The sequence below is a fragment of the Aethalodelphis obliquidens genome, unplaced genomic scaffold (assembly GCF_003676395.1).
Source record: "Aethalodelphis obliquidens isolate GAN/ISIS:26980383/991018 unplaced genomic scaffold, ASM367639v1 scaffold25, whole genome shotgun sequence".
Lineage (NCBI taxonomy): Eukaryota > Metazoa > Chordata > Mammalia > Artiodactyla > Delphinidae > Aethalodelphis > Aethalodelphis obliquidens.
Window position 1 is genome coordinate 28431722 of NW_020837969.1, and position 21427 is coordinate 28453148.

The following is a 21427-nucleotide window of genomic DNA, read 5'->3' on the forward strand; positions in this document are numbered from 1 at the left end:
CAAAGTACAAGAAGTAAAATTATAAACGTAATAGTTGGGTTTAACAGCTGTTTGAGTAGAGAAGAAGGTAAAATTAGTGAATTGGAAAACAGGTTAGTAGAAAAAAGAGTAAATCATGGAAAAAATGCACAAATGTGTTTACGAGACACATGGCACATGGTAATAAGGTCTAAAATGTACTTAAAGTTTCAGAAAAATAGGGGGAGAGAGAGAGCACATGAGATAGAGAAAAATATCTGAGGAAATACTAAGAATTATCCTAAACTGAAGACATCAACACACACATTAAAGAGGAGTCTCTGTGAACCCCAAGCATGAGAAGTGAAAAAAACTAAACACATCATAGTAAAAAACCTTCAAATTAAACTAAACTAGAAGATTTTAAAGGCATCCAGAGTTTTAAAAAAGACACATTATACATCCAACAAAGTTACAAAAGGATTGAAGGTTGACTTTTCTACAGAAACAATGGAGCAAGGGAATAACACATTTAAAGGTCTAAACAAAGAAAACTAAAGACCTATCATTCTATACCCAGTGAAAATATCATTTATAAATAAATGCAAAATACAAAAATTACCAGACAAACAGAAAGTGAAAGAATTTATCACCTTCAAACTAATACTAAAAGAAATACTAAAAGGAATTCTTCAGACATAAAGAAAAGGTTCATAAAAGGAAGTACAGAAATGCAATAAAGAATGAAGAGCAAAAAAAAGGTAAATATATAGATAAATACAAATTAATATTGATTTTTTAACAATAGTAATATCATTTTGTGGGATTTAAAATAAACATGGGAGAGAAATAAATGGAATTTAAGATGCCTAACATTTGTACATTGCTGGAAATTGGTAGAAAACAGTGATGAAAATACTAATTCATAGTAACTTTATTCAGTGAAAGATGCACATTATAATCTCTTGGGTAAAGATTAAGAGAATAATACAAGGAATGCATAATGAACTATGAAAGAGCAAAATGAAAAAAAAAAAAACTCGATTAATCAAAAAAGAGGACAAAAAAGAAAAGAAAAAAAAAAGGCCAGTAACAAGTAACTAACAAAATAGTGGCTGCAGCAATTTACATTGTTTGTGGTTTCAAACAAATTTGAGAATTGTTTGTTCTATTTCTGTGAAAAAAATGCCACTTGAATTCTGATCGGAATTTCATCATATCTTTAGATGGTGGGGAGAGTTAATCAGTAATCAAAAACCTCCCAACAAAGAAAAGTCCAGGGCAAGATGGCTTCACTGGTGAATTCTACCAAACAGTTAAAGAATAAGTAATGCCAGTCCTTATCAATTGCTTCCAAATAAAAGAAGCTCAGCAATGCCTCAAAGCACATTTCCTCTGCAGGGTGTATTTGTTCTGCAGGGAAAGGGCCCTCCCAGAACACCTATCAATCCTAACGACAGAAGCAAAAGTTCTAGTTGATTTTGGCTAGAAAGCAAATGAGATGTTTTCATGCGTAACTTTGATCAACTCTGGCTAAAAGCAATGCTATGTAGGGGCCAAATGAAAGTATGACACAGGGGTGATGTAGGTGGATGCCAGTCAGTTCAAATATTTTTGAATTCCAAAACTCTCTCGCATTTGAGGAGTGACAGTTTGAAGGAATTAGGTAGGAAAAAGCACTCTTGGCGTGTATACTGGCATCCTTATGGAGGGCTTCCCTGGCAGAGACGGTAACATAGTGGCTTCACGAGTCAGATTGGATGCTCTCTGTGGGGGGGGAACATACACAGTTTATACTATAAAATTGTTTATTTGCTTCTATAGTTCTTATATAACTCTCATATTTCTATGCCCTTTCTTTAACTTTTCTTAAAATGTGACTTAAGGTAATCTATTATAGAACCAATGAAATTATACTTCCTCTGCATGGGTCTCCTCTGGGGCCTGCCGGGTTGTTGTCTCTCCGTGGTGACTGAGTAGGGCTGGTACTGGAAGACCAAACTAGTGCCTTTACAACCAGGAGAGAGCTAAGCTCCTGTGTCCTCCTGTATCTGGCTGTCTTCGACCACAGCAGGGACTGTTCCATTATTTTGAACAGAAAAGGCCAATCACCTTAATAGTTTAACACTTCTTCTGAGTGGTCAGTCAGTTGTATACATGGATTTTACCTGGGTTGAATGCTTGGATCTGCTAACAGTAAAGAGCCTACACATAAGGACCTCCGCTGACTCAGAGTTAGGTGGTGGGATGTGGAGTCCATGCAGCACAGTGCTGCACAGGGCAACGATTAAAATCTGCTCCCATCTCACACATGGGAATCGAGCGCACAGATGTTTGAGAGATGGTAATACTTGCTGTGGGGTGCCTGAAAGTCACCCTTATTCTCATAAAATACAAAGCAGGCAGGCAACTATTATGCCAGCTGACTGACTTCTGTTGTCCTGGATCCTAGAATAACCTTGAAATAAGTTTTACTTTGATAGTAAAGCTAGAAAACACATACTCCATAAGCCCTGGACTTTTGCTGAAGGGACCAGAAGCTTAATCAGGGGCAGGAGAAGAAACTCTGATTCTTCTGCAACTTCTGTAGTTAGGGATTTGATTTAGAAATTTCCCTTAATAGATATCCACAAAGTAACCCACATTAAAATGGGCTTGCATCTCTATAAAATTATAAGTACTGAGTTGACTGCTACTGGCATTGGAAATCATGGGTCTAAGCAGTAGCGTACTCTGAACCATGTAGATTACAGTCACCAAAAATCAGATTGGATGCTGTCTGTATAGAAGGAGTAGAGCCCTTAATCAGCAAACCCTGCCCAACATTGTTGGTGGTTACATCGTTGTTGAATTCTGCATGGGGCTAGAAGGCTGGTCACTTTGTAATGTACAAGGGAAACTAGGGCCACTTAAGGCAATGACTATTTATCAACCATCATGGAAGTATTTTAATAATACATCAACCATGCTTCTTTTTTACTAGAGCCCAGGGACAAGACATCCCTCTGCCCAGGATCCAGACAACCGGAGGACAATGAGAAATGGGGGAAATCTGAGACAGTTGTAAAAAGTCTCACTCCTTAAATGAAAGCTAGCCACCTGAGTGGACTGCAATCACACTGGAGACAATCAAGAAACTTTGCAGAACGAATTAATAGACAGAGATGGGTGTTTTTTCTTCATCATTTACCTACTAGATGCATCTGGCCACATTTTCATCAGTTTGCACTGCTTCACAGGTAAGGAGCTCTTCGATTTGCAGGCTGGTACACAAAGGAGGGCAGCAGTGCCGAATGAACGGCTAGAAAACAAGAAGAAACGGGGGGCTGGCGGGGTGTTGTGAGTTAGGGGAAAGCAGAGATTTGATTCTGAAGAGAAAACCCTTACTGGGTCAAGGCCGCTTTTGCATAATTCCATTATCACCAGGAAGAGGAGAAATAATCATATTAGGTGAGAGCTATTCTGCTTGACGTGGCTTGTCTTATGTTACTTTTGAAGTCAGACAGGTTTAATTGCTTTGTGTGAGCGAGTTGTTCGGAAGGCACCTGATCAATAAGGCAGGTGCTGCTAGAGCAGAGCAGGGAAGTTTTTGATGTTGACAATGACATACAATGTTGTGCAGAAAGGGGTAATGCATTCTGTCACAGTTACGAAAAAGTTCTATGTGTGTTGCTTTGGGGAGAAGAGGCAGTGGCATCTGGGAGGGTGGCCTCCAGGCAGGCCGGCCACAGGGTATCAGCATGCTGGTGGGTCAGCCCATGAGCAAAGGGCAGACCTTTCTGGAGCCTCCCTGTCTCTGTGCGGGAAGGTGGGCATCCCCACCAGCAGCTGCACGGGATGCTCTCAACGTCCACTCCACCTCACCTTCTGTTTACAGAGCCCGGGCAGCTCATGAATTTGCATTTAGTTTCTGCCCACCATTGCCTCTCCCTGAAGTCCAGCGCAGTCCCTAGTAAGGCTGTCTTCATCCAGGGCTTGGCTGGCTCCAGGTGAGGCTTGTATACCAGAGGTGGCCAGGGAAACGTTTTGGTTCTTTTTTTTCAACCTGGATCCCACTGTAGAGATACTCAGTATGAGGAAAGAGAACAAAAGCTGTGGTCTTGTGAGAGCCAGCTGCGAATTTCTTCCAAACTCCAGTGATGTTGGTTGCTTGAAACTGGCCCTAGTGGTAATATTTGCACCATGGAAAGCGGCTCACTCTACAAATAAGGGGTTTGTTTGTTTACTTGGTGAGAGTTGGTTGTTAAGCATCTAGTAGCACAATACCAGGTGAGGTGCAGAGGGCAGAAAGGGGAAGCCTGGAATTTAACATCCTTAATTACCCTCTGTACCCCCTCTCCCAGCGGCTGCCCAGATGGCTCAGCTGAACCTCTCCTCTCTAGCTTGACAAGCAGGCCATGGCTCTCCACAGAAGTTTCCATGTGCGCCTTTCTCTTCAATCAGATTTGTATTTTAGAAAGGTAACCCGAGCCACCCTGTGTTGGGTAGACTAAAAGGCTATAAAACCAGAGATCGTAACAGAGGCAAAGACATCAGATAGTAATCTAATTGCCCTTGTCCAAATAAAAGATGATGAGACCCGAATTAAGGCAAGAGAAATGGGAATAGAGAAGAGAAGACAGATCTAATAGAGGTTCGAGAAATAGAGCTGGCAGGACTTATTGATCGATGAGGTGTCAGGGTGAGAAAAAGACAAGAGTAGATGATAACATCCAAGTTTTGTATGATACTGCCATTCCCCAGGACAGAAGGAGTTGCAGATTTGGGTGGAAAATTGATGACTTTAGAACAAGTCGAGGAGCCTAAGAAGCAGGGAGATGGGGCTGGCGCTCATGGGAGCAGAGTTGACTTGAATGCAGTTTGAATGTGAGCACATGGTGGTAAGTGACAGCAGGGGATAAGAAGGGATCACTCAGTGATGGTATGAAGTGAGAAGAGTCCAAGGAAGAAACACACAAAGAAGAACACAATATGCAAAGACGCATGCAGAGAAATGAGAGCCCACAGAGGACAGGAGAAGGATGGTCAGTGAGGTAGTAGAGATCTAGAAGAGAAGCAAAGAGAGAAGAGAGTCAGAGAGTTGGACAGCCATTAATATAACATGTCGGGTCAAGGTCAGGAAACATGAAGTCAAACAAAGACTGCAGGTGTTTGAAGAACAGGTGAGCAGAAGGTGGAAATAACTGAAAACAGTGAAGAAGAAAGAATTCTAGGCTTGGAAGGTAAGGAAAGCCACTGCCAGTAGATTGTAGGTGACATGCAAGGTAAAAAACTATTTGCCCTTCCAAACCTAAGCACTAATGCTAGTCCAACGCAGAGTCAAGGGAGGACTTTATTTTTAAGGGAACCCACAAACTTGGTCCTAATTGTATGCTTTGCAGAAGGGACCAGTTGCGACAAAGTTGCCAACTTGGGAAGGAGAAAGGGAATCTCCCTTTCTCCTTCAGTAAGGTCTAGATAAGGCAGGAGAGTCCGTCAAGAGCACAGGTCTAGAAGAGCACAGGCCTTAACATGAGAAATTACATCTCCTTCTGCAAGACCAGAAATATGGAGGTGAGAATAAGTGCAACTATAGATAGCTTTTGGTTGCTGGGCATTGAGGGGGCTTATGCCTAATATTATCAGTTTTCTCATAAAATTCCCAAAGTTTGAGAGTGAAAGGTTTCTGATATAAGCATGATGAGGAATGGGAGAGGGTGTGGCACTCCATTGTAAATTAGTAAACCTACCTTATATGCGTTATATGTAATGCTCTAATGAACAGACACAATTTTATTCTGTGTTTTTTGTATATTTTGTGCCCCCTTTAGCATCTTACTATCACAGATATAATAGCACATCTTACCCAGCATTACTATTACTCATTTGACTACCTACCTTTCTATCTAGAAATAAACTTAGAGTAAAAAGAAAGGCTTCTAGCCCAGATTGCCTGAAGTATAGTGGATGATTAACAAGTATTTGTTGAATTGATGAATGATTGAGTAAATGAGTAGATGTCTGAATATTAGTCCCGTCTTCCTAGCTAAACTGTCCACTGTTTCGTGTCTTAAATTTGGTCTGATTCCTCAGCGTTTTCAGTACATACAAGCTGCACGATCAGGAAAAATTAAAATGAACTGGGCAGCTTAACGACCAGTGTTGGTGTAAGAAATCAAGAAATGCATTCTAAGAGAGGAGCTTGAGATGAGGGAGAAATGGAGTTCCAAACCAGCCTGACCTGCAGGAGAGAATACAATGATCTTCCCCCTACCAACAGTTTCAGTTATTGATTGTTTTTCCAGTTTTAAGGAAAGTATCCTTTGAGCCTCCAGAGCCTCAGGGTTTCCGTTCCTGAGTGGAATCAGCAGGTCACGTGGAAGGATTACCAGCATCCCTCACCCAACCTGTTCTCTGGCTTCTTGAACCATAGCCCCCATGGTCTAGAGACCGAGGCCCAGAGAAGGTAATCAGTTAGTGTCCGATGTGTCCCTGCGTCATGGATTTCCTAGCTCTAAACCTGTGCTCTCTATTGCCAGCCGTCTGTACTGACAGACAGAGAGAAACGCCTCGGGCAGGCAGTGAGAGGGGGTATCTCTCTGCCCTGCTCTGAGGTGTCCCCTAGCAAATGATAGTGGCAGGGAAATGTCTTAATACAGCGTGTTGTTTAGCATAATTGATGTTCAGATGCAGCCTCGGTAGAAACAAGCCCCGTTAATTGGTCTCTCAACCTACATTAGCTTTTGCATCACAGCCAATTAGGTAGGGACCATTAGAGCCCTCCATGCCGAGGCCGGGAAGGGGCTGGCAGTCAGGTGTAAAAGACTCTGACGTGCTGTGTGTACAGCTGCACCACAGCCCGAGCCATCTGTCCACTTAGGAAGAGGAGACCTTATACAACCAAGCTTAAAGGTGAAAAAAGGAAGGTGATGTTCGGGAGAGGGAAATCTGGGCTCTTCCAAGGGATGGAGCGCTGGATGAATCTTTGAAGCGTCTAGATCTGAAGGGTATAAACCTAAGACTAGTCCTACAGCCATCTTCCTAATGAACCAATAGCCCGTCTCTATTCTCTGAGCCTCAATGTTATTGGAAATGCCCCGGACACAGAAAGGAAGGACATTTTCCGAGGGGACGCTGTGGGATGGCTGCTCAGAGCGAGGTCCTCGGATCAGCAGTGTCACTGACATCTGGTCAGGAGGGTCAGAAATGCAGGTCTCAGGCACACTCCCGACCCTCAGAACCAGAATCTGCATTTTAACGAGATACCCGGTGTCTGAGAAACAGTGCTCCAGGCCAGGGGGAAGCCAACGCGTTTCATTGGTACTCAGTGCGTCCATTCACTGGCCTCTTCATTAGGTGGCTTTCACACCACAGCCACAGTGTTGAGTAGGTGTGATGGAGATCTTGTGTCCCGCACGCCTAAAATGGTGACCCTCTGGTTCTTTATAAAAGGAGTCGGCCAACCCCTGGTCTGGGGGGAAATCTCTGCCACCAACCCATGTGGCCAACATTCCTGTTAGTCCTCAGAGGGCAGGTGGGTATCAGATCATTGAATTTGCTCTATAAATATTGTCACGCGCATTAGGGACAGTGGAGCAAATATTAGATGATCTCCAGTCTAGGGGCTGAGGAGTTTGTAAGGTTATACAGACACCAGCAAAAGGTGGCCAACACTTTGAACTTTCTGCTACCTTGACTGAGTCAAATGGTTTGAAGGAGCCTTTCTCTCCCTCATTCACACAGTATAAAGAGAAACTGACAAGCTGGCTCTCTGAATCAAACAATCACCGAATTTCTCTGTTGCATCCTTGAAAGCATGTTCATGGTGGCTGCAAAGAATCACTTTTTTCCTAAATATACCCACGGGTTACATTAACTTTATGCCAGTGTTGGGGGATGACTTCATACGCAATGAATTACCCAAAGAGCCTGCATTCCCCCCTTCTTGAATTTCACCAGGGTGAAATGTTAAAACAGGTGTGACTGCTTGCTTTCTATAAAGCAAAAGCCTTGTTGAAAATACACATTCCTTAGTGCGTGTCATAAAGAGAGCTTATGCAAAGACTCCACAAAGACTGCAGTGATTCATGGTGAGGAAGAGGACTGCTCAAGCAACATTTCTGAAATTGCTGAGATATTATGGTAGAAGATCCTGGCCTGAAGCTTCTAGACTTGCACTTGCAGGGATATTAAAAAAGCAACTCACGTTGTGGAAACCTTTGGAGGGTTTCAAGCTATTGCTTCCCAAGTCTGTCCTTCTATCTCTGTCTCTGTCTCTCTGTCTCTCTGTCTCTCTCTCTCTCACACACACACACACACACACACACACACACACACACACACACCATCAACAAAAGCCAGGCTGCTGCCTCAGACTCCAGACGCATGCATCAATCATAATTGCAGTAGTGCCAGCAGTCATGTAACTGCTTAAAGACCTCAACAGCCTTCTGGCACTTAAAGGAAAAAAGAAAATCATCTAATTAATCACAGGTGAAACAGCTTGGACTGTCTCCAAAAGCCCCTGAATTTACTGCCAAGCTTTGATGCTAATTTTCTAAGTAACCCCCTAAAGAAATTTACGATTAGGTAATTAAAATAGTGAATAAAGAGACACTTAGGTGGAGAGGAAGGAGGACAGGGAAAAAGTATATGTCCATCCTGCAATAAACACATCTGGGCATGCATCGTTTGTGAACGCCAACTTAAAGGTCCCCAAGTGGCTTTCTCTTGAAGAATATTTTAAAAATCAATATTTGAAATGCCAAAACAAAGTTTATAAATGGGGCTGGGAGCAAGTCACTCTGCTAGGATCTGTAGGACAGGGAAGGAAATCTGCCTTCCGCCACAGACTTGCTCTTGAATTTTTTAAAAATGCCACAGCTTGTGTCCTAAGGGGAGGTTGGTGGATTTCTCCCTGTGAGCTGATTGGCTTGCATCATGGGGTTTAATGTTAGCCAATCCCCCCATGTCCCTGCTGGGATAGATCCTAGATTTCTGAGTTTAATTGGCTGGAAGGAAATTGCTCCCATCTCTTGGTCAGGAAGTGTTCAGGGGAGGGCCTTGGATTTTATCATCCCAGCCCCGATCCTTCCCTCTGTCTCTGACACTCAATATTGGAACATTCCGGGAATGAGAGCTTTAGTTAACTGGCTGCTTTAGGTTTCAGAATTAAACAGCAATACTCAGAATGAGTAAATAAATGAATCAGGCAAGTTTCTGCTAACCTCCAAAGTGCCTAGAACTTCAGTCCTTGCTGAAAGGTCTTGCTAGCAAGTATATTTTGGTCTTAATAAGTATAGTGTAATAAGCATAATACTTTTAAAAAATAATCCAGAGTCTTGAATTTTTGGTTGGAAAGCTATTTGCTCTGATTTATATCTACCTTCAAGATTGCTTTTAAGTTTTTTGCAGATCAGATCAGAACGGGTCTCCATTTCATCTCTTTACCAAGTCTAGTAGGGTATGAGTACTAGTTACCCACTGTTGCTTGCTTGCATCATAGGTTTATTTTAAGAAGGTGTGTGTAGTAGAGTGTACTACATAAATACTGACTCAAAGATATACCCTGGAAATTTAGTTTTTGTTTTTTCACTAAGTTACCATATGAAGTTATGTGTTTACTTTTTCCCCTCCTGAAAGGGGAGGGGTGAAAATAACAGAATCAGAATTTTGATTTAGAAGTGAGGTTAGAGATTTTATCATCTTCGGCTTCATTTCAGAGCTATGGGAACGGAGGCTCAGAGAGGGAAAATGATTTAGCAAAGATGCACAGCCACCTAGTAGGTGGTTAAGATTATAGACTCCGAAGCAAGATATGTCTGCATTTGTAAACAGCTCTGCTACTTACCAGCTGTGGCCCTTGAGAAACTGCTTGCCTTCTGACCTTCTTTTTCTGACTTACATAATGAACACAATGATATTTTTGAGTTGTAGTAAAGATTAAATGAGCGAATATAGGTAAGATCATGCAAACGCTAAAATAATAGCTCTTATGAGTTTTATTTACTGATTTTTAATTATCATGTATTTCATTGTAATTTTATTTTTATGGAATGGATTTTTTTTCATTATTTGCAATTCCTCACTGCTTTCCAAGGGAGGTAGGGTCACCATCAAAGGTGGCCCTCTGGTTGCTCAGGCTGGGTGGTGGTGGGTGTACCTGTTTGAAGGAGCTGAACCAGAGCTCGTCTCACTCTGTATGACGAAAAGTTACCCATTTAAGAGGTGTCTAATTCAGACCTTCATCTTCTTCCTAGCCAACACAGAATGATGTGAGATTTGAAGCTCGTTCCTAACTGAGGAGTGAAATACCTTTTTCCCCAGAGAAAGCAATGTCAGGACTTGAGTGAACCCCAGAAGAGAGGTGGAGGGTGGATTGGGGGTCATCCAGGGAGTTAGGTTCCTTCCCGGTCCTCTCCAATCAGCCATGGTTGAAGGTCATCATCTACTCAGCCCTCCATCTCTCTGATCTACTCCCCACTCCTAGATGCCTCAAGGCCTAGTACTCCTCTGAGCCTTTATCTAGAAAGCCAGGGGAGTTGGAGAATCCTGCCAAGTAGGAATTAAAAATGACACAACAGCTGATTAGATCTGAGGTGGCAAGAATGAGAAATAAAAGCCATTAGAGCCCATTTGCAATGTGCCCTCAGCTAGTCAAGTTTCAAGGTGTTCCTCCGAAGATTATTAATGGCATGACAGTGTTTTCCGTGCGGGAATCTGATATGTGAAATAACACCAGTGTACACGCACTGCATTCTAGATGCTAAGAGGGGTCTGCCCTCATTTATTTAGCTTCACAGATTTGAAGAGACACCCTAATTTGGCTGTCACGGTGAGAGCTGGTGTAAGTACCTACCCAGTGCTCAGAAGAACAGATTCTCACAGTAAACAGTTTTCTTCTATAGCAGGGGTTGCCTGGCAAGCTATGGCCCTCGGGCTAAGCCTGGTCTGCTGCCTAATTTTTGTACAGCCAATGAGCAAAGAATTTTTTTTTTAACATCTTTATTGGAGTATAATTGCTTTACAATGGTGTGATAGCTTCTGCTGTATAAAAAAGTGAATCAGCTATACATATACATATATCCCCATATCCCCTCCCTCTTGGATCTCCCTCCCACCCTCCCTATCCCACCCCTCTAGGTGGTCACAAAGCGCCGAGCTGATCTCCCTGTGCTATGCGGCTGCTTCCCACTAGCCATCTATTTCGCATTTGGCAGTGTATATATGTCCATGCCACTCTCTCACTTTGTCCCAGCTTACCCTGCCCCCTCCCCGTGTTCTCAAGTCCATTCTCTATGTCTGAGTCTTTATTCCTGTCCTGCCCCTTGGTTCTTCAGAACCATTTTTTTTTCTTTAGATTCCATATATATGTGTTAGCATACGGTATTTCTTCTTCTCTTTCTGACTTACTTCACTCTGTATGACGGTCTCTAGGTCCATCCACCTCACTACAAATAACCCAATTTCATTTCTTTTTATGGCTGAGTAATATTCCATTGTATATATGTGCCACACCTTCTTTATCCATTCATGTGTTGATGGACACTTAGGTTGCTTCCATGTCCTGGCTATTGGAAATAGAGCTGCAATGAACATTGTGGTACATGACTCTTTTTGAATTATGGTTTTCTCAGGGTATATACCCAGTAATGGGATTGCGAGGTAATATGGTTGTTCTATTTTTAGTTTTTTGAGGAACCTCCATACTGTTCTCCATAGTGGCTGCATCAATTTACATTCCTACCAATAGTGCAAGTGGGTTCCCTTTTCCCACACCCTTTCCAGCATTTATTGTTTGTAGATTTTTTGATGATGCCCATTCTGACTGGTGTGAGGTGATACCTCTTTGTAGTTTTGATTTGCATTTCTCTAATGATTAGTGATGTTGAGCATCCTTTCGTGTGTTTGTTGGCAATTTGTATATCTTCTTTGGAGAAATATCTATTTAGGTCTTCTGCCCATTTTTAGATTGGGTTGTTTGTGTTTTTGATATTGAGCTGCATGAACTGCTTGTATATTTTGGAGATTAATTCTTTGTCAGTTGCTTCATTTGCAAATATTTTCTCCCATTCTGAGGGTTGTCTTTTCGTCTTGTTTATGTTTTCCTTTGCTGTGCAAAAGCTTTTAAGTTTCATTATATCCCATTTGTTTACTTTGTTTTTATTTCCCTTTCTCTAGGAGGTGGGTCAAAAAGGATCTTGCTGTGATCTATGTCATAGAGTGTTCTGCCTATGTTTTCCTCTAAGAGTTTTATAGTGTCTGGCCTTACATTTACATCTTTAATCCATTTTGAGTTTATATTTTGTGTATGGTGTTAGGGAGTGTTCTAATTTCATTATTTTACATGTAGCTGTCCGGTTTTCCCAGCACCACTTATTAAAGAGGCTGTCTTTTCTCCATTGTATATTCTTGTCTCTTTTATCAAAAATATGTGACCATATGTGCATGGGTTTATCTCTGGGCTTTTTGTCCTGTTCCATTGATCTAGATTTCTGTTTTTGTGCCAGTACCATACTGTCTTGATTACTGTAGCTTTGTAGTATAGTTTGAAGTCAGGGAGCCTGATTCCTCCAGCTCCGTTTTTCTTTCTCAACATTGCTTTGGCTATTCAGGGTCTTTCGTGTTTCCATACAAGTTGTGAAATTTTTTGTTCTGTTCTGTGAAAAATGTCATTGGTAGTTGGATAGGGATTGCATTGAATCTGTAGATTGCTTTGGGTAGTAGAGTCATTTTCACAATGTCCATTCTTCCAATCCAAGAACATGGTATATCTCTCCATCTGTATCATCTTTAAATTCTTTCATCAGTGTCTTATAGTTTTCTGCATACAGGTCTTTTGTCTCCTTAGGTAGGTTTATTCCTAGATATTTTATTCTTTTTGTTGCCATGGTAAATGGGACTGTTTCCTTAATTTCTCTTTCAGATTTTTCATCATTAGTATATAGGAATGCAAGAGATTTCTGTGCATTAATTTTGTATCCTGCTTCTTTACCAAATTCATTGATTAGCTCTAGTAGTTTTCTGGTGGCATCTTTAGGATTCTCTATGTATAGTATCATGTCATCTGCAAACAGTGATAGCTTTACTTCTTCTTTTCCAGTTTGGATTCCTTTTATTTCCTTTTCTTCTCTGATTGCTGTGGCTAAAACTTCCAAAACTATGTTGAATAATAGTGGTGAGAGTGGGCAACCTTGTCTTGTTCCTGATTTTAGAGGAAATGGTTTCAGTTTTTCACAATTGAGAATGATGTTTGCTGTGGGTTTGTCATATATGGCCTTTATCATGTTGAGGTAGGTTCCCTCTATGCCTACTTTCTGGAGAGTTTTTATCATAAATGGGTGTTGGATTTTGTTGAAAGCTGCATCTATTGAGATGATCATATGGTTTTTCTCCTTCAGTCTGTTAATATGGTGTATCACATTGATTGATTTGCGTATATTGAAGAATCCTTGCATCCCTGGAATAAACCCCACTTGATCATGGTGTATGATCATTTTAATGTGCTGTTGGATTCTGTTTGATAGTATATTGTTGAGGATTTTTGCATCTATGTTCATCAGTGATATTGGCCTGTAGTTTTCTTTTTTTGTGGCATCTTTGTCTGGTTTTGGTATCAGGGTATCGTGGCCTCGTAGAATGAGTTTGGGAGGTTCCTCCCTCTGCTGAATTTTGGAAGAGTTTGAGAAGAGTTTGAGAGTTGAGAAGGTGTTAGCTCTTCTCTAAATGTTTGATGGAATTCACCTGTGAAGCCATCTGGTCCTGGGCTTTTGTTTGTTGGAAGATTTTTACTCACAGTCTCAATTCCAGTGCTTGTGATTGGTCTGTTTATATTTTCTATTTCTTCCTGGTTCAGCAAAGAATGGTTTTTATACTTGAAAATGGTTTAAAAAAATCAAAAGAAGAACATGTTATGGCGTATGGGAAATTTATGACGTTCAACTACCAGTGCCCATAAATAAAGTTTTATGGTCACACTCATTTGTTTCCATATAATCTGTGGTTGCTTTTGTGCTGCAACAGAGACTGGGTGGCCCAAACGCCTAATTTATTTACTATCTAGACCTTTACAGAAAAAGTTTGCCAACCCTTGTTCTCTAGGATTTCTCAGCCAAACTGTTTTCCTTTGCAAAAAGAAAAGTAGTCACAACTTAGCAAAATACTCTGAGGGCTTTCTGTAGAAGAATATAGCCTCGTTTTAGGGTCATGGCATGAAGATCAATATATCCACCATTCCCAGGGACAGCCACCCAACCCCAAGAGAAGCACGTTCCAGGTTTTGTAAAAGATCACTGGAGTTGAGGTCCAGCAGGCCCCCTGTGGCCATCCAGACACATGGGGAGGCAGCAATTCCAAAAAACAATGTCCACATCCTATTTCTTCAGAAATCCTCACAGGCTGTTGATCAGAAATGCTCTGTAGTTGGTGCCCTCACATTTTACCTTCATCCATGAAAGGTAAGTGAGAGCCCAGGAAAGACCTAAATCCTCATGATGTTTTGTATCTGCCTCTGCGCCATCTTGCATTCCTGTCTCATTCCTAGATCTACATGTTTTGCCAAGGTTTCTCCATGATTTACCTCCCTCCTCATAAATGGTTGTGGTTCTCAGCTGGCACTAGTAGTTGTGTCCAAGAGACTTGTTATCCTAAGTTCTCAGATTGCTTACAAAGTCCTTTCCCAATCAGTTATTATAAGTGAGAGCAGATGCAGTGATCTTGAGATGGAGAACAGTGTGGCTGTTGTTTATAGGACGGGATGAAGGAAGACTGGCCACGAATGGCTGCAGAAATGCTAGCCTGGGAGCCTCAGATGCCACGTCTTCCAAGGATCAGTCATGAAATCCTTCACTCAAAGACGTGTTCAGAAGAGCTGTTAGGTACCAATGACCAATGGGCTTATCATCCAGTAGGACAGATGCACACACACGTTCATAAACACCACAGGACACGTCGAAGAGGAGGGACAAACAAAATAAAAGGGCTTTGGTAGGGGCACAGCCCCTCGACAACTTAATGGAAGAGGGGAAGATGAAATTGAGTGGAAAAGTGGAGTTGGATGACACTCGTCAGAGAGGGGACTTCATGGAACTTTTACAATGAGAAAAACCCTTCAAAACTGAGTTATTTAATACCTTCCTGATAGTGAATCGGTGGCAGAGCCAGTCTCTTGACTTCCTAATTGAATGCTCTTTCAGAAAAGTGAGGAGTAGACAAGGAACCTTTAGCCAGTGTCTCAAGTGCTTGAGTTGGGAGGTTTTGTCATTATGGTTTTTAGAACATAAAATGCTTCTTGGACAGGAGCCCTGTCTTTGGTGAGGTGGAGGGAGAACCATGAGAAGGATATTGAATCCTGCCCTTTTATCGGAAGAGATAAAATATGCACCATCTCACTCCTGGACTAATGGAATCACAGTGGCTTCAGTGCTCAGGGCTCCTCTGCAGGAGAAATAGTCCCTGGACTGAACTGTGGGGTGCAGGTCAAGTGCCACCCAAGGGAGTCCTGAGCCAAAGGTAGAAGTGGATGCTGGAAATGACTTTTCTTCCCCTTTGGTTTCCAGAAGCTCTTTCTCATCAGTCTTCACAGTATTTTTTTCCTCCTTTCCATGGTACAGAATCTCTTGTTGATGACTCTGCACCATGTTTCTTTCCACCCCAGTTGGAAAAAAAATATTTTGAATGGTGACCTCATAAATGTAGACGGGAGGGAGAGTGTGGGGTTCATTTAAATGACATCAAGGAGTCTTTTTTGCTTTTCTGTAAATTTCATTCTTTTAAAAATGCATCCCTGAGTAATAAACAGGTACTGTCACATCCAACGGGATGGGAATTGTGAGACACTCAAGTTAATGGTCTCGCAAAAAAGCAGGTCATAGAGGAAACTGGCAGAAATGGTGCCTGAAAGCAGGGACTGTGACCTAGTACATACTCTCAAATAATATCATCATCACAGCCGAGCATCACAGGGAAACAGGCCCTATGAGCAAGGGGCTCCACTTTAAGCAGGACCCCCTGTGTCTCCCTTTGGGGGCTACCGGCAGGTAGACAGTTGGAGGTGGAAATTTCACGGGGATGGGCCCCTGCCTCAGGATCTCTGTGCAGCTTTGCATATGCCGTCAAGTTTCCCGTCCTTTGAAGAATGCAGAAGACTGTGCATGTCAGCGGGTTATGTCCAGTGCTTCAGGGTAAATCTCCCAATAATTGAGACCCCTGCTGGCCCTCCCACCTGGTCATCCAGCTAATAGCAGGGCAGCTTCACCAGAGGCTCAGCAGTGAGCATATTGCCCTGCTTATTCCCTCCCAAATAGCCGAAATGAATCTTCCAAGAGGCTCGAGACCACCTCTAGCAGAGAAAACATCAACAGAGAAATGAAGGCAAGAATAATCGCGCTGTTTAGGCGTCAGTGGATACTTCTGTCTATAGAAGGCAAGTGCCCTTCCTCCACCACGTGGCCGGGAACGTATATGTGTCGCGTAGGGTGACTACACTCCAGGAAAAGAACCCCGCTAATTGGCAGTGTGCAACTGTTATAATTGAAATCCTCTTGAACTCGAACAAAGTTTGTTCCTGTTGAAACTCAGAGGAGGAAAAGGAAGCTGAGAGTTTCACCCGAGGAGTGTCAGCAGGTTTGAACTTGCCTCTCTCCTCTGCTCTCTGCTGCCAGTCACACGGAGCCTGAAACTGCTCTGACACTCACCACGACGATGACAGATCCTCCCCGAAGCCTGGGCAGCCGCAAACACGCGCATTGTTCTCCCTGTCAACCCGCTATTGAAAGGTGAGCCACAGCCAGCTGCAACGGGCCTCGTTTGTTAGTGTTCGCAGGTAGGAAGCAGAAGCTCATTACCCGGAGAAAAGAAAGGCGAGACCAGGCTCCTGAAATCAGGGACCTGTCAGCAGGGCTGGGGTCTGAATGTGCCACCTCTGCTGGGGCCTGGGTATCCCTCCCCAAGCCCCCACTCCTGCCCATCTCGAACAGCCCATCTCCAGGAAGTGCAATCACAGCGGTGTTGGCATCCAGAACATGGATGTTTCGCTTTCTCATCCAGTTTTCTTCCCGTCACTGCAGACTGTAAGGGAGTACCAGGGGCTGTGACTTGTAGAAGCACCTTGGACACGTGGCCTCAGGCAGAAGCGGTCCCTCTGTCATCCTCGTCCCCACGCATCTTTGTAATAAGTTGGCAATCTAGTGAGTGAACAGGTTTCCTGAGTTCTGTGAGCTGTTCTAACAAATGAATGGAACCCAAGGAAGGGGTGGTGGGAACCTGTGATTTACAGCCAGTTGGTCAGAAGCACCGGTAACAATCTGGTTTGCAATTAGCATCTGAAGAAATGGAGGGTGGTCTTGTGGGACTGAACCCTTTACCTATGGAATGTCTAGGTAGACAGGGTCGGAATTGAGTTGAATTATAGGACACCCAGCTGGTATCTCCAGCATTGCTTGGTGGTATGTGGGGGGAACCTCCCCTCCATACATTGGAATTGGGTGCAGACAGCCCTGGCAAACTAATACAGGGACGTCTGAGCCAGAGCTCTTTCCGTCCTAACAATCTAGGCTCGTGGTTTATAACTTTGAGGATCACACACCCTTCTGACAAGGTGTTGGAAGCTATGGACTCTGGGAAAATGTGCATACACACAGAAGTTTGCAAACTGTTCATGGCCTCAGTGACCCACTGATGGGTTCTTAATGTCCTAAGGTCTCTGGAAGCTTCACTGATGACCTGATCTTTCAAGAGGCAGGAAGAGAAACAGAATGAAACCCTCAGGAGGGAATGAGACATTTCTGTAGAAGTAGGCTCTTAGAAAGAGTTAATATCTGGAATGAAAGGATGCCACTCTCACTGTAACTCACATTCCCTGAAAGTGACTTCACCCCTTCTTTTAGGGAGAAAACAAATTGATCCTTGGATTTAAAAAAAATATCTTTGCACATCAGAAGACCCCCTCAGAGCATTTTGCCCACTTTTCCGGCTTTGCTTGAAAACACGAATAAATGAGCTGAACTTAATGTGCTGTGACTTCCAGGGAAATGTCCCTTCTCTGCCCAGATCTAAAGGATGAGAGCATTTGGCCAGGTCACTTATTTGAAGGAAAACAGGATGTGAAGGGCAAAGGGAGGGAGTGACCTGGGTTCTAGTTCTAAAATATTTCGCCTTTTCAAGTCACAGAACGTTCATAAGCAGCTGAAGACTCCGACGTTAGCTAGAAAAGTCACAGAACGTTCATAAGCAGCTGAAGACTCCGATGTTAGCTAGAAAACTCTTAAGATTTAGCACATTTACCCTTATTCTTCCCAGCTGGCTGGCCCACCCCTTGGTCTAGCACTTAGAGTCACCACCAGTGTTTCTGGTTCTAAGCTCCCCTCCACGCTCTCCTTCTGTCTCCACCTCTACTTCCCCATCACGTCAGGTAAAATCAGCAGATTGAAAAGATCTCAATGGTCCCTTCCAACTAAAAAAAAAATGCTAGGATTTTATGATTCTCTGAATCCCAGTGCTGTGGTAGCTCTAATTTCAGGCTTGTCTTGAATTCTTTGCTTTGCTTCACGGAGCAAGAGAATAGCTTATGTTGCAAAATGCATCGCAGAGAGCAGCACCCCAGAGACCAGAGCAGGGTGAACGCGGGCACAGCTAGTGCAGAGCACAGCAGCCTGACCGGGCGGAGGAGGACGGACGGGTCTTGTGTGCGGATTGTAAAATGCTTTGCTTGGCAGTTTGGCCGGGCTGATAATTACAGGGCAGGGTAAGTTGGGCGTCAGGTGACGGTGGAGATGCAGTTAAGAGAGCTGTTCCAGGGGTTTCTCTCTCTGTTGGTTCTGTTGGAGAATTGGGAGAGCTGGCAGAGAGCGAAGGATAAAGCTTGAAGCGAGCACATCAGCTTCCTTACCTACCTAATTTGGGGAGATAATCCACATGTCCTGTGCACACCGCTTTTTTTTTTTGACAACCCTGGCAGGGAGCTTCCCTTGACATGAGATGAAAGGTCATTGACTTACCCTTCCACTCATTGTAGTATGTGTTCTCGGACAGTCCTATCAGACAGAACCCAGGATAAGTAATGCATAATTTAAAGAACTTCTGTAAGAATTACGTGAGATAAAATGGAGGTTGTCATATGCTAACCCAATGAAATAAGGTACAGAGGAACCACTAGCTCTTGTAGACAAAAGAACAGTTTTAAGATCTAGCTTTGCACTTGGCACTGAATGAGACCTTGTAACCATGGCCCTCTTTAACTCACACTTTCCCTAACTTTAAACTAGTGTCGAATTGCAATTATAATAACAATAACCATGTGAGTTGGGGTGGTAATAATAATAATAATAGTAATAATTTCCTTTCAAAAGGAAAAGGAACCACATTCTCCAAAAACTTCAGTTTTATTCTTGATTCTGGAAGCTTTTCTCCTTGAAGTTCTCTCCCACAGAGTTTGCTGGGTCAGCAAAGTTCTGGTCACAATAGCTACAGATAATATTTTCAAAGTTCTGAACCAAACCCTATGGCAGCCTTTTAAATCATCCAGTGAAGAATCATTTGCCCTGGGCCACCAAGGAGTGATTTGACTTCTTGTCTCCAGAAGGCATCAAAAAACTGGTCAGTCTTTTATGAGGCTGCCACAAAAACAATTCCAAGTGTAGCACAGGTGTAAATATTATTTTTATGTGTTACGGTCATATATAAGTACATGTTGTAGAGACACGATGGATATCTCTGGGTGATGGAATTGGGAATGATTTTTGGCATCTCTTCTGTTCTCTTTATTTTCTAAGTTTTCTTCAATGAGCATGTATTTCTCTTTTGGAGGACGATATAAAGAATAAAATTGTCCCTAACAGTCATTGAGTTAGCCCAGCATTTTGTTCAAGCATAATTTCCTCTCTCAATAACAATTACAGCTCTTTCTCACTGAAAGGCTCCCATGGTCCTTTAATCCAAAGAAGGGTTTTTCACTGAGGTTCCCATTGCCTTAAAGATACCTGGGAGAGGCCAATTGAAAAGGCCACTCACTTCTTCCCAAACGTATTTCCCCTTCCTTTACAGACGCTTAACCAAAAAATATGAGGCCTATTTCATGTCAAAAAGCAAGCAAACAAACAAAAAACAAACCCAGCACCTACAAAATCAGAAGTGCTTAGCATTGGTATAAAGAGTGGGATTGACTCAGAGTTAGGGTTTTGCCAAGTTAATATCATGAAGGGAGAGAAGGCAAGGGCGATGAGGATGTATGCAAGAAAGGAACTGAGTGATGGGCCAGGGGATCTAAGCTGCTGGGTGAAGAATAAGATGAAGTTACCGCAGGTGGGGATCTGTAATAACAGCGAAAAAAGTACTAGGGTCCTTGTTAACCCAAAGATTTGTTGGAGTTAAGTTTCTTGGAAGAAATGAGCAGAAATGTCAGGAAGTGGTGATCAAAGGGTGGGTTGCTAGAAATCAAGATTGGAGGTGGGGAGATTAGTACTATTATTAAGAATGACAAGATCTGAGCTATGACCAAGGGAATGTGTGGCGAAAATGAAGTAGAAGATGGATTCTTGCTGAGAAGGCCGTTAAGGAACTGAGAGGCCAGGTATTAGATGATTTTCTGATCTTAATGTTGAAGTTATCAAGAATGAAACAAGAATAGTGGGTGGGGGGAAGGGGTAGGACCGCCATAGTAGGGGCGGGGCAGGGAGGAAACGGTGCTAAACCTTCAGTGAATGCAAATGGAATCAGCAACGCAGTCTGTAACTGAATGGAGGTAAAAGCAGGTGAAAGAGCAGGTGAAAGCCTGGAAGCTGCAAAGCTGGGGAAGGTGGGCAGTTCTCCACTCCAAGGCTCTGCGGGGAGAAAAAAACAGCCGCCTCTTGAGAGCACAGCGGAGGTCAGTGTCCCATAGGCACCCAGATCTCAGGGAGAACAGGAGAATGAAGAAATCAGAGAAAAATCTGAACAACTCCAGGTAGGTTTGCTGATTGCAAACAGCAGTAGGAAAGGATTTGAAGGGATGGAGGAGGGTGAAAGCCTGCGGTGTGTTAAAAAAGAAACCGGGGTGTATTTAAAATGCTGAGTTTATTTGAGGAAAAGTCGATTTGAATCCGGCAGCACCAAACGGGAAGTGGTTAGGAGTGCCCCAGGGACAGGAGCTGGGGGAAAGATTTTCTAAGAAAGATGCAGAAGCAGAGTAAGGAAATGATTGGATTGGCTATAGCTGAAGCATTTGCCTTATTTGGAAAAGGCTCGTTGGCTTTTGTGATCGGTTGTCCTTAGGCTGTGATTTCTTAACCTTGAGGCATTTCAGGCTAAGTTTTGGTTAGCTTACTGGGCTACTAAGCCATGAAGCCACCTCGGTTTAATGGCCTCTTTGTTTAATTAAACAGGTGGGTTAATGTCCAGAGCCCTGTGGGATGAGAGTGTGGGTGTCAGGAAATGCCAGGGAGACTTCAAAGTTTCTTGGAGAATGAGGTACAGAGAGGAACATTGAACATAACCGATGGTCCCTTGTGGTGAGCTA

At 42.9% G+C, this 21427-nt stretch overlaps 1 long non-coding RNA gene across 1 annotated transcript in view; it reads left to right on the forward strand.

Moving 5' to 3' along the window:
* Nucleotides 1-16623: 16623 nt before the first annotated feature.
* The window catches only part of LOC113628855 (uncharacterized), a 36993-nt gene continuing 32189 nt past the window's right edge, over nucleotides 16624-21427 (forward strand). The window contains exon 1 of the long non-coding RNA XR_003436276.1: nucleotides 16624-16712. This is a non-coding gene — a long non-coding RNA (uncharacterized LOC113628855). The remainder of the gene's footprint in view (nucleotides 16713-21427) is intronic.